This window comes from Nycticebus coucang, chromosome 5 (assembly GCF_027406575.1).
Source record: "Nycticebus coucang isolate mNycCou1 chromosome 5, mNycCou1.pri, whole genome shotgun sequence".
Taxonomy (NCBI): domain Eukaryota; kingdom Metazoa; phylum Chordata; class Mammalia; order Primates; family Lorisidae; genus Nycticebus; species Nycticebus coucang.
Window position 1 is genome coordinate 38,391,775 of NC_069784.1, and position 13,260 is coordinate 38,405,034.

At 39.0% G+C, this 13,260-nt stretch overlaps 1 non-coding gene across 1 annotated transcript; it reads left to right on the forward strand.

Moving 5' to 3' along the window:
- The first annotated feature begins 9,285 nt into the window (after positions 1–9,285).
- LOC128586879 (U6 spliceosomal RNA) lies at positions 9,286–9,392 on the forward strand. The gene has a single exon (XR_008380337.1). It is a non-coding gene; the product is annotated as a U6 spliceosomal RNA (small nuclear RNA).
- Positions 9,393–13,260: the final 3,868 nt, after the last annotated feature.

A 13,260-nucleotide genomic window follows, 5' to 3' on the forward strand; every position in this document is an offset into this window, starting at 1 on the left:
TGAGCCACCTCATCTAGTCCCAAGAATGGTTTTATTGATTCATAAACTACACAGGAAGCAATTTTAAGAAATTTAGAGTGATGCCTCTGAAAAATCCTGTCACTTTAGTCCTTTTATAAATTTGAGAAAAGAAGCTGATCATATTTAGCTGTGGGACTCCTATTATGCTAGAAAATGAAAGGGAAAGAAAAAGTCAAGTTAATTTGCTATTTCAGCCTTCTTTTAAACACTGACTACAGTAAAATATATGCTAAAACAGATAATGAAATTAATTACAATATTTCAAAGGAGCCCCATGAGAATATCTCTAGTTCAGGATGGCATATAATCAGGCACTTTAATGGGCATATTTAATGCTCATCACTAATTTTCCTTCCTTTTAGAAACAAGGTTTATCCACTAGTGGTGAAATTTACTTATTATTATAGATTTATAATTTTAAGAATTTTCTAGATGGGGCAGCGCCTGTGGCTCAGTAAGCAGGGCGCCGGCCCCATATACCGAGGGTGGCAGGTTCAAACTCGGCCCCGGCCAAACTGCAACCAAAAAATAGCTGGGCGTTGTGGCGGGCGCCTGTAGTCCCAGCTACTTGGGAGGCTGAGGCAAGAGAATGGCCTAGGCCCAGGAGTTGGAGGTTGCTGTGAGCTGTGTGACGCCACGGCACTCTACCTAGGGCCATAAAGTGAAACTGTCTCTACAAAAAAAAAAAGAATTTTCTAGATGTATAGGTGGAGCCAGACTGACTCCATTTTGTATGGCCTGACTCCATCTTGTCCATAGTTTAAAACTTTGCAGCCCCCATGCCCCTCCCCTCCCATGTTGTTATAGGCCCCTGAGCATGTACACTCTGCAGAAACAGAAAGATAAATTTAGAGTTGCAAGACCTTGAAAAAACCCCACTCCTGTCTATGTGCAACTCTGGCTCTTCTTTAAGGCCTTTTGTGCCCACTTACCCCTCCCTATGGACGCTAATCTTGCAAGTTTTGCTTCTGTGACCGCTTCACTCTTAGAACACTACCTCCCAACTGAAAGCACAAGTTAAAAACCCTGTTCCCCTGCCTCTCTAGGTCAAGAGTCTTTTTTGGAGTATGAACCCTCTCTTGGTGGCAGCTAAATAAAAAGACCCTAAAACTCAACTGGACTCGGTGTGCTGGCATAATTCTCTATAATTCCACTCGCGTTTGGGTACAACCTATAGAGGTACCTTTACGGAATATCTCATGTCTTAAAAACATCTCAAACTCAGAAACAAACAAAAATATGCTTCTCATTCAGTATTTCCTTTCTCAGGTGATGGCTCCACCATTCACCTAGCTTTTGAAACTGGAAAACTGGAAAGCATCCATACATTTCCTTCTTCCTCATCTGACACACCCAAGCCATCCGCTGCCAACTTTACTCTCAAATCCATCTACTTCTCTCCCTGTCCACTCCCATGCCCCTATCTCCAACCACCTTCATCTCCCGCCTAGACTGTTAGAATGGACTTCTACCCACTCTTGTCATTTTCTTTCTCTCCCTGTCCACTCCCATGCCCCTATCTCCAACCACCTTCATCTCCCGCCTAGACTGTTAGAATGGACTTCTACCCACTCTTGTCATTTTCTTTCCATACCACGATCAGGGTGAACCTTTAATAATGCAAATCTGATATGTAACTCTCCAGCTTCAGTAATTTCCCATTGTGTGTAAAGATGGCGTGATTTGGCTTTTTTTCCTCCTCCAACCTCCCCTGCACCACTCCCTTGCTTTCTGCACTCCAGCCACACAAGCCACTTTTCAGTTTCTCAAATGTCCTATGCTTCTTCCCCCTTGAGGCTAGTTGGACTGTGCCTTTTCCTTTGCGTGAAAGTCACTCCCGGCTCTTTGCCTATGTAACTCCCCTCAGCCTTCAATTCAAGGAACACGTCCCAGGAAAATCTTTCCAGAACTGCCTCAGAGGACCCCATTACAACCCTTAGAGAACTCTACATTTTCTTTGTACCTCTAATCACAGTTTATAACTGTATACTTGTGTAAATCCTTAATCAATATCTATTTTTCCTACTAGATTATCCATTCTCTGAGAGTAGGAACCAGTTTCTTTTGGCTTACTCAAACCCCATGCATCTAGCACATTGCATAGTACCCAGCAACATTAAATTCTCAAACACTTGAACTAGGATTTTTCTAATTATTATATTCTTTTCTCAAACTTGATGTAGCTAAATTGAGTAAAAATCAGTAGAGAACCGAAAAGTATGCCTTCCACTATTTAGTCTAAACAGCCTATCCCTCCTCCTATACCCTCCCCGCCCCCCCCAAAAAAAAATTAAATAAGTCCTCTAAAATCAAGAGTAACTCCTTGAAAATTTAGAAAATACTTTCTTGCCATGGACCCTCTTGGAGAATGTTGCGCTACTTTATGGGCTTTTTGTGTGTGTGTTTTTTAATCAGAAACTGGGCAGTGCCTGTTGTTCAAAGGAGTAGGGCGCCAGCCCCATATGCCAGAGGTGGCGGGTTCAAACCCAGCCTCAGCCAAAAACAAAACAACAACAACAACAACAACAACAATCAGAAACTAACATCCCCTCCAATTTCTATAATTTTATAATGGAATAGGAACATGCTCATTTTTTTCTAATGTTGAGCCTACTTTCCCTGTTGACTTTCCCCCAACTTATTGTGAAACTACAGAAGGAATAAGCACATGAACATTTGTATAATCACCACCTAGATTAAAAATGTGACATTTTGCCATACTAACTGTTTTGTCTTTCTCTCTCCTAGCTATACATACATATAAATGTTCATGTAGGCATGTGTGTCTGGGCTATTTTGAAAGTTATAGACATGACACTTCACCTTTAAACACTCAGACATCTTCTAAAACAAGGACATTCATTAGCCTACATACCCATACTACCACAATTACATAATGGAAAATAATTCTCTACTAGTTTGGAGGCTGAGTTGGGAGGATCACTTGAGCCCTAGAGTTTGAAGCTAGCTGAGGAAACATAGTGAGACTATCTCTTAAAATAAAAAAGAAAGAAAAGAAAAATCTCTATACCATAGATACCCATTCCATATCCAAATTTTCCCACTTGTCCCAAAAATGCCATTTATAGATGTTTTTCAAACTAATATCCTAACCCAATTCACCCATTGTACTTGATTATTACGTTTCTTTATCCTCTTAATCAAGACTAGTACCAGTCTGTCCCCACCATTAGCACCACCACTTTCTCCAGCACAATGACTTTTTGAAGAGTCCAGCCCAACTGTCTTACATAATATCCCACATTCTGGATTTGTCTGATTGGTTTTTTGAGGGTATTTTTTGTTTTTTGTTTGTTTGTTTGTTTGTTTTGAGACAGAGTCTCACTATGTCGCCCTTGGTACAGTGCTGTGGCATCACAGCTCACCACAACCTCAAACTCTTGGGCTTAAGCAATTCTCTTGCCTCAGCATCCCTAGTAGTTGGGACTACAGGCGCCCACCACAACACCTGGCCATTTTGTTGTTGTTGTTGTTGTTGTTGTTATAGTTGTCACTGTTGTTTAGTAGGTCCAGGCTGGGTTTAAACCTACCAGCCCTGGTGTAGGTGGCTAGCGCCCTAACCACTGAGCAACGGGCACTGAGGCTGATTGTTTCTTAATGGTATCCTGTAACTCATTCCTTCATCTCCTGTATTTCCTATAGGTGTAAATGCATGGTCAGATGCCAGCAAAACTTTTTTGATAAAAATATTTCACAGAAGAATGCTATGCAATTCATATTACACAACACCAGGAATCACACAAATGTCAGCTCCTGTTTTTTTATTTTTGTTTCTTTGTTTTGTTTTGTTTTGTTTTTGAGAGACAGAGTCTCACTTTGTCACCCAGCAGAGTGCCGTGGCGTTCCAGCTCACAGCAACCTCCAGCTCTAGGGCTTAGGTGATTCTCTTGCCTCAGCCTCTCAAGTAGCTGGAACTACAGGCGCCCGCCACAACACCTATTTCTTAGCTGCAGTTTTGCTGTGGCTGGGTTTCAACCTGCCACCCTTGGTATTTGGGGGCAGCACTCTACTAACTGAGCCACAGGCACCGCCCTTCAGCTTTTGTTTTTTAATTTCAGATTAATATGAGGGTACAAATGACTAGAATACAATGTTTCCATGTGTTAGGTGAGGTCCCTTTTGCAGTTCTGTCCCACCTTCAGACGGTGTGCCATATACCCTTACATTGTGCCCATTAGGCGGGAGCACACCAATACCCCCTCCTACAGAAGTTGTAGTTCAAGTTCAATATGGGCGGGCCTTGGTAATTACATTAGATGTTCATGTAATACCTAATAAGGGTTGCTATCAAGGAGTAAGAACCAGAGACAAAGGGCAAAGATGAGGTAGATCATCCCTAACAAAGTCTAAAACCAACCTACAGAGGTTTATGGTGCTCTGTCTATATGGAAGGTACTTACCGGAAGCTTAACCCTGTTTAGAGAAAACATCACCCACAGTACACAACTTTTCATAAAAATGCTCATTATTGAAGCAAATGTAATGAAGCATACTAAAAAACAGGATTAATATTTCCAAGATATTAGAAGGAAAGATAGAGACTTTCACAAGACACCTGGAATCCATTTTTTAAAAAAGAATCAAATAGTGCGGCGCCTGTGGCTCAAGGAGTAGGGCGCTGGTCCCATATGCCAGAGGTGGCGGGTTCAAACCCAGCCCCGGCCAAAAACCACAAAAAAAAAAAAAAAAAAAGAATCAAATAGAAAGTCTAAAATTTAAAAATGCTAATAATAAGACTTCATGTGTGAATTTAATAGCACATTATATAGAATGAAACACAGAATTAGTGAGCTCTGGAGGATACGTTCAGTGAGAAAAAACATCCAAACTAAAACACGAAGAGAAAAAAAGAATAGAAATAACAGAAAAGAAGACAGCAGATATATGGGAGATGTGGAGAAGATCTCCACGCCTATATGCCCCTTAAGGAGAAAAGAGAGAGAATAGGATAGAACAATATTTGAAGAAATTTGATATGGAACTTTTCCCAAAATTGAAAAAAAAAGATCAAATCATAGATTTTAAAACATCAGAAGAGGTTAGGCGCAGTAGCTCACACCTGTAATCCCAGCAGTCTGGGAGCTGAGGCAGGCAGATTGCTTGAGCTCAGGAGTTGGAAACCAACTAGAGCAAGAGTGAGACCCCGTCTCAAAAAAAAAAAACATAGCGGGGCATTGTGGCAGATGCCTGTAGTCCCAGCTACTCAGGAGACTGAGGCAAGAGAATCACTCAAGCCCAAGAGTATGAGCTTGCTGTGAGCTATGACACCATGGCACTCCACCCAGGGTGACAAAAGTGAGACTCTGTCTAAAAAAAAAAAAGACTAAACAGAAAGCCAACTACATTTTAGGCACATCATAGTCAAGAAAACCAGAGATAAAATGAAAATCTTAAAAGCATATTAAAGAAAAAAATAGGTAAAACACAGTACCATATAAAAGCAGCTGTACTGAACAAAGGACTCCAATTATAATCTGGAGAGTAATCATAAAAAATTAAAAGAATATACAGGGGTGTGGTGGCTCACGTCTGTAATCCTAACACTCTGGGAGCCCAAAGCAGGTGGATTGCTTGAGGTCAGGAGCTCAAGACCAAACTGAGCAAGAGCTAGACCCCCTCTCTAAAATTTGCTGGATGCTATGCCCCCTGTTTTCCCATCTGCTCAGAGGTGGAGGCAAGAGGATTGCTTGAGCCCAAGACTTTGAGGATTCTGTATAAAAAAAAAAAAAAAAAGAATATATAACCAACAAGCTAATAAAAGAGAAATAATTAAATAATGAACATACCTGATTAATCCAAAAGGAAGTAAAAAAAGAAAGGAAAAGAACAAATTTAATCAATAGAAAATAAACATCAAGATAACGTAAGTTCTCTACTTGAACCCAGCTATTATAGTAATTTAAAATATAAATATAAATGTCCTAACACTAAATAAAAGATTTTTTTAAATAATACTGTAATTCTTAAAAGATTTGATAGTATGCTTTTCAACACACTAATTATAAGGACAGAGAAAATCTGAAAGAAACAGGATTTTTTTTTCTTTTTTTTTTATTGTTGGGGATTCATTGAGGGTACAATAAGCCAGGTTACACTGATTGCAATTGTTAGGTAAAATCCCTCTTGCAATCATGTCTTGCCCCCATAAAGTGTGACACACACCAAGGCCCCACTCTCCTCCCTCCATCCCTCTTTCTGCTTTTGCTCCCCCCCATAACCTTAATTGTCATTAATTGTCCTCATATCAAAATTGAGTACATAGGATTCATGCTTCTCCATTCTTGTGATGCTTTACTAAGAATAATGTCTTCAACGTCCATCCAGCTTAATACAAAGGATGTAAACTCTCCATTTTTTTTAACGGCTGAATAGTATTCCATGGTATACATATACCACAGCTTGTTAATCCATTCCTGGGCTGGTGGGCATTTAGGCTGATTCCACATTTTGGCGATTGTAAACTGAGCTGCAATGAACAGTCTAGTACAAGTGTCCTTATGATAAAAGGATTTTTTTCTTCTGGGTAGGTGCCCCATAATGGGATTGCAGGATCAAATGGGAGGTCTAGCTTGAGTGCTTTGAGGTTTCTCCATACTTCCTTCCAGAAAGGTTGTACTAGTTTGCAGTCCCACCAGCAGTGTAAAAGTGTTCCCTTCTCTCCACATCCACGCCAGCATCTGCAGTTTTGAGATTTTGTGATGTGGGCCATTCTCACTGGGGTTAGATGATCTCTCAGGGTTGTTTTGATTTGCATTTCTCTAATATATAGAGATGATGAACATTTTTTCATGTGTTTATTAGCCATTCGTCTGTCATCTTTACAGAAAGTTCTATTCATGTCTCTTGCCCATTGATATAAGGGATAGTTGGCTTTTTTCATGTGGATTAATTTGAGTCCTCTATAGATCTTGGTTATCAAGCTTTTGTATGATTGAAAATATGCAAATATCCTTTCTCATTGTGTAGGTTGTCTCTTTGCTTTGGTTATTGTCTCCTTAGCTGTACAGAAGCTTTTCAGTTTAATGAAGTCCCATTTGTTTATTTTTGTTGTTGCAATTGCCATGGCAGTCTTCTTCGTGAAGTCTTTCCCCAGGCCAATATCTTCCAGTGTTTTTCCTATGCTTTCCTTGAGGACTTTTATTGTTTCATGCCTTAAGTTTAAGTCCTTTATCCATCTTGAATCAATTTTTGTGAGTGGGGAAAGGTGTGGGTCCAGTTTCAGTCTTTTACATGTAGACATCCAGTTCTCCCAACACCATTTATTGAATAGGGAGTCTTTCCCCCAAGGTATGTTCTTGTTTGGTTTATCAAAGATTAGGTGGTTGTAAAATGTTAGTTTCATTTCTTGGTTTTCAATTCGATTCCAAGTGTCTATGTCTCTGTTTTTGTGCCAGTACCATGCTGTCTTGAGCACTATGGCTTTGTAGTACAGACTAAAATCTGGTATGCTGATGCCCCCAGCTTTATTTTTGTTACAGAGAACTGCCATAGCTATATGGGGTTTTTTTCCGGTTCCATACAAAACGCAGAATCATTTTTTCCAAATCTTGAAAGTACGATGTTGGTATTTTGATAGGAATGGCATTGAATAGGTAGATTGCTTTGGGAAGTATAGACATTTTAACAATGTTGATTCTTCCCATCCATGAACATGGTATGTTCTTCCATTTGTTAATATCCTCTGCTATTTCCTTTCTGAGGATTTCATAGTTTTCTTTATAGAGGTCCTTCACCTCCTTCGTTAGGTATATTCCTAGGTATTTCATTTTCTTTGAGACTATGGTGAAGGGAGTTGTGTCCTTAATTAGCTTCTCATCTTGACTGTTATTGGTGTATACAAAGGCTACTGACTTGTGGACATTGATTTTATATCCTGAAACATTACTGTATTTTTTCATGACTTCTAGGAGTCTTGTGGTTGAGTCTTTGGGGTTCTCTAAGTATAAGATCATGTCGTCAGCAAAGAGGGAGAGTTTGACCTCCTCTGCTCCCATTTGGATTCCCTTTATTTCCTTGTCTTGCCTAATTGTATTTGGCTAGGACTTCCAGCACTATGTTGAATAGTAAAGGTGACAGAGGACAACCTTGTCTGGTTCCAGTTCTAAGAGGAAAAGCTTTCAGTTTTACTCCATTCAGTAAAAGAAAGCAACAGGATTTTTTTTTTTTTTTTTTTTTGTGGTTTTTGGCCAGGGCTGGGTTTGAACCCGCCACCTCCAGCATATGGGACCGGCGCCCTACTCACTGAGCCACAGGCACCACCCGGCAACAGGATTTTTAAAACTATACCAAGCAAACACTAATCCAAAAAAGCTATTGTAACTATACCAATATTAAACAAAGTATTTTGTCTTTTAAAGGCAAAAAATATTGCAAGTTAATCCTAAATTTGTGTGCATATAATAATACAGCTTCAAAACATATAAAGCGAAAGTTGACAAAATTTAAGGAGGGACAGAGAAATCCACAATCATGGTCAGAGATTTAAACATATCACTTTCAGTTGCCAATAGGAAAAGCAGACAACAAAACTAGTAAAGATATAAAGCTGAGTAGGCATTCATCCTATGACCCAACAACTCTTCTCCTGGTATGTAGATCTGAGGAAAATGAGTGTTTATGTTTCCTAAAACACAAGTGCATAAATGTTCATAACAGCTTTATTCATAATGGCTTCAAATTGCGAACAACCCAGTTGTCCATAAACAGTACAACAGACAAATAAAATGTAGTATTCATGTAAAGAAATACTGAACAGCAAAGAAAAAGACAGCGTGCACCAAAATAGATGACTCTCCTAGACAGTACATAGTTTTCAAGACTATGTGAACTAATCAATGATGATAAAAGTCAGAATAATAATTACCTTGGGGTGAGAGTGTTTATTGACTGAGAAGGGCACAAAGGAGCATTCTAGGAATGTGCTATAGATTGATCTACTCCAGTGTAACACAGCACACTTGAACCTATAGTTAAATTTCCTCAGCACACTTAAATTATATTGATCAAAAAAAGAGTAAAAAAAAAGAATATACTTACTGTGTTTTGAACTTCTTCTGAAAATAATTTAATTAATGATCTTTAAAATTTTTCATAGCATACTTAAGGTCCTCTCCTGGAACACTGGTTGAAAAATCACTGAGTTCGATTTTTGGAGTGGTCAGCCTGTACGAGAATAGTGGCAATGGTAAGAGAGAGTAGTAGATAGATCATGAAATACTTTAAAGGTAGAAATGAAAGAACTTTGTGCTCGCTTCGGCAGCACATATACTAAAATTGGAAAGATACAGAGAAGATTAGCATGGCCCCTGCGCAAGGATGACACGCAAATTCGAGAAATGAAAGAACTTTGTGATGAAGGGAAAGAATGGTACCAAAAATAACTTTCAAATTTCTGGCAGAAAACATTATGTAGATGGAGTTCAGTTTTAGACATGTTAAGTTTGAGATGCCTGTGAATCAAACAAGTGGCAGAATTTCACGCATAGCTTAAGAAAGAGGTCTGGGCTGGAAATTAGTAGAACTTCTGTAAGTTGACCACTGACCACCTCAGGGACTATAACAAATTGGTTAACATACAGAGGTGGTCAATATAAGGCCCACTGTACTGATATGTACATGTGGTGCATGTCCAGTCTATGAAAATTAAGTCAATTTAAGAAAGTGGTTAATCTGGAGAAGTGGTCCACGATAGAGGGTCTACTGTATATTACAAATTTGTAAGTCACTGGTAGATAGATAGCTTTTTAATTTTTTTACTTTTTTGGGAACAGAGTCTCACTTTGTCGCTCTCTGTAGAGTGCAGTGACAGTCACAGCTCACAGCAACCTCAAACTCACAGACTCAAGCGATTCTCTTGCCTCAGCCCCCCAAGTAGTTGGGACTACAATACCCAGCTATTTTTAGAGACAAGGGTTCGCTCTGGCTCAGACTGGTCTTGAACCTGTGAGCTCAGACAATCCACCAACCTTTGCCTCCCAAGTGCTGGTATTACAGGCATGAGCCACCGCGCTTGGCCAATACAGATAGCTTTTAAAGCTATAGGAGAAAAGATCACTTTGGAAATGGAGGGGAAGAAAAAGTCTGTAGATCAAGCTCCGAAAAACTTTAAAATGTAGACATCAGATTGTGCCAAAAGAGTCATCACAGTTTATTTGAGTTTGGGCTCAACTTGAATCTTCTTGGACTTGAATAATCTTAGACAAATTACATAAATTCTCTAAGCTTCTTTTCTCATTAGTATCAGTTCCGTCTAAACAGTGTAGTATGAATATTAAGTAGAAAAATACTTAACACATGGCCTGACACATAAAAAGTACTTAATAAATCAGCGGAATTCTGTGGCTCATGTCTGTAATCCCAGCACTTTGGGAAGCCAAGGCAGAAGAACTGTTGAGGCCAATAATTCCAGACAACCTGAGAACACAGCAATTCCAAAAAAACTGAGCCATGAATAGTGACATGCATCTGTAGTCCCAGCTACTGGGGAGGCTAAGGCAAGAAAATCACTTGAGACCAGGAGTTTGAGGTTTCAAGGAGCAATAACGATTCCATGGCACACTAGCTCAGGCAACAGAATGAGAACCTGTCTCTAAAAAAAGCATTTCATAATCATAGTTATTGTTAGTTTACTAAAGAAGACCTTGAGTGGAATGAAAAACTAGAACTGAAAAGGGTTTTCTTGATTTGGCAAAAAATGGCATCAGCATTTTGGTAAAGCAGAAACTAGACTGGGTGGAGTTAAAGACTGAATAGATCCCTACTTCATACTGTGCATAAAAATAAATTCCAGGTAAAGATCTAAATGTAAAATGTGAAACCTTAACAGTGAAAATCCAGGAGAATACTTTTGTGATCTCAGTGTAAAAAGGTAGTTATAAAAACAACACATAGAAAAGCATAAAATAAATACTTGGTAAAATTGAAAACATCTTGACATCAAAAATACAGCATTAAAAAGGTGAAAAAGAAAAACCCTAGATAAAATGAAAATACAAGCTTGCACCTAATAAAAGATAGTGTTCAGAGTAGATAAGGAATTCTATAAATCAATAGGGAAAAGACAAATGATTAATAGGCAAGGACTAGAAACAGGAACCCACCAGGACCTACATATATTTTTTTTTTCTGTTTTTTTTTTTCTCTCCCTTTTTTTTTTTTTTTATTGTTGGGGATTCATTGAGGGTACAATAAGCCAGGTTATACTGATTGCAATTGTTAGGTAAAGTCCCTCTTGCAATCATGTCTTACCCCCATAAAGTGTGACACACACCAAGGCCCCACCCACCTCCCTCCTTTTCTCTTTCTGTTCCCCCCCCCCATAACCATAATTGTCATTAATTGTCCTCATATCAAAATTGGGTACATAGGATTCATGCTTCTCCATTCTTGTGATGCTTTACTAAGAATAATGTCTTCCACGTCCATCCAGGTTAATACGAAGGATGTAAAGTCTCCATTTTTTTTAATGGCTGAATAGTATTCCATGGTATACATATACCACAGCTTGTTAATCCATTCCTGGGTTGGTGGGCATTTAGGCTGTTTCCACATTTTGGCGATTGTAAATTGAGCTGCAATAAACAGTCTAGTACAAGTGTCCTTATGATAAAAGGATTTTTTTCTTCTGGGTAGGTGCCCCATAATGGGATTGCAGGATCAAATGGGAGGTCTAGCTTGAGTGCTTTGAGGTTTCTCCATACTTCCTTCCAGAAAGGTTGTACTAGTTTGCAGTCCCACCAGCAGTGTAAAAGTGTTCCCTTCTCTCCACATCCACGCCAGCATCTGCAGTTTTGAGATTTTGTGATGTGGGCCATTCTCACTGGGGTTAGATGATATCTCAGGGTTGTTTTGATTTGCATTTCTCTAATATATAGAGATGATGAACATTTTTTCATGTGTTTGTTAGCCATTCGTCTGTCGTCTTTAGAGAAAGTTCTATTCATGTCTCTTGCCCATTGATATAAGGGATAGTTGGCTTTTTTCATGTGGATTAATTTGAGTTCTCTATAGATCCTAGTTATCAAGCTTTTGTCTGATTGAAAATATGCAAATATCCTTTCCCATTGTGTAGGTTGTCTCTTTGCTTTGGTTATTGTCTCCTTAGCTGTACAGAAGCTTTTCAGTTTAATGAAGTCCCATTTGTTTATTTTTGTTGTTGTTGCAATTGCCATGGCAGTCTTCTTCATGAAGTCTTTCCCCAGGCCAATATCTTCCAGTGTTTTTCCTATGCTTTCTTGGAGGATTTTTATTGTTTCATGCCTTAAATTTAAGTCCTTTATCCATCTTGAATCAATTTTTGTGAGTGGGGAAAGGTGTGGGTCCAGTTTCAGTCTTTTACATGTAGACATCCAGTTCTCCCAACACCATTTATTGAATAGGGAGTCTTTCCCCCAAGGTATGTTCTTGTTTGGTTTATCAAAGATTAGGTGGTTGTAAAATGTTAGTTTCATTTCTTGGTTTTCAATTCGATTCCAAGTGTCTATGTCTCTGTTTTTGTGCCAGTACCATGCTGTCTTGAGCACTATGGCTTTGTAGTACAGACTAAAATCTGGTATGCTGATTCCCCCAGCTTTATTTTTGTTACAGAGAACTGCCTTAGCTATACGGGGTTTTTTCCGGTTCCATACAAAACACAGAATCATTTTTTCCAAATCTTGAAAGTACGATGTTGGTATTTTGATAGGAATGGCATTGAATAGGTAGATTGCTTTGGGAAGTATAGACATTTTAACAATGTTGATTCTTCCCATCCATGAGCATGGTATGTTCTTCCATTTGTTAATATCCTCTGCTATTTCCTTTCTGAGGATTTCATAGTTTTCTTTATAGAGGTCCTTCACCTCCTTCGTTAGGTGTATTCCTAGGTATTTCATTTTCTTTGAGACTATGGTGAAGGGAGTTGTGTCCTTAATTAGCTTCTCATCTTGACTGTTATTGGTGTACACAAAGGCTACTGACTTGTGGACATTGATTTTATATCCTGAAACATTACTGTATTTTTTCATGACTTCTAGGAGTCTTGTGGTTGAGTCTTTGGGGTTCTCTAAGTATAAGATCATGTCATCAGCAAAGAGGGAGAGTTTGACCTCCTCTGCTCCCATTTGGATTCCCTTTATTTCCTTGTCTTGCCTAATTGTATTGGCTAGAACTTCCTGCACTACGTTGAATAGTAAAGGTGACAGAGGACAACCTTGTCTGGTTCCAGTTCTAAGAGGAAAA